Source organism: Wasmannia auropunctata, unplaced genomic scaffold, assembly GCF_000956235.1.
Source record: "Wasmannia auropunctata unplaced genomic scaffold, wasmannia.A_1.0 LD336074.1, whole genome shotgun sequence".
Taxonomy (NCBI): domain Eukaryota; kingdom Metazoa; phylum Arthropoda; class Insecta; order Hymenoptera; family Formicidae; genus Wasmannia; species Wasmannia auropunctata.
Genome location: NW_012026816.1, coordinates 5,013,846 through 5,014,261, shown reverse-complemented (window position 1 = coordinate 5,014,261; position 416 = coordinate 5,013,846).

The following is a 416-nucleotide window of genomic DNA, read 5'->3' as shown; positions in this document are numbered from 1 at the left end:
ATATGCTAGTGTCATATCTGATGGTATTCCTGGAAATACCATTTGTAAAGTGTGATATTTAATAACAGTCATTGTACATTCGCTTATCTCGGCTATGGTTTGACCGTCAAAGATCACATATGTTCGTCCCTTGTTGGTATTTATTGCAGCATTGATTATCGCGGTTGTTGGAAGTCCTATGTCCTTGAAAGTTCTTGGCCAACCCGCGCTTAATGTAAAACTAGGATAATCGACCATGTAAATTCGATCTTTAATAAATAATACGATCTCACCTGAGGGTCTTTGATATGCGGCTGACAGAGTAAAATTTTTTTCTGGAAGAAAATTCATATAGTCGTGTATTAATAGTGGTCCGTTATTGAATGTTCTGTCATTTATGCTGAACGTCCAAACGTAATGTTGATATGTCACGAATA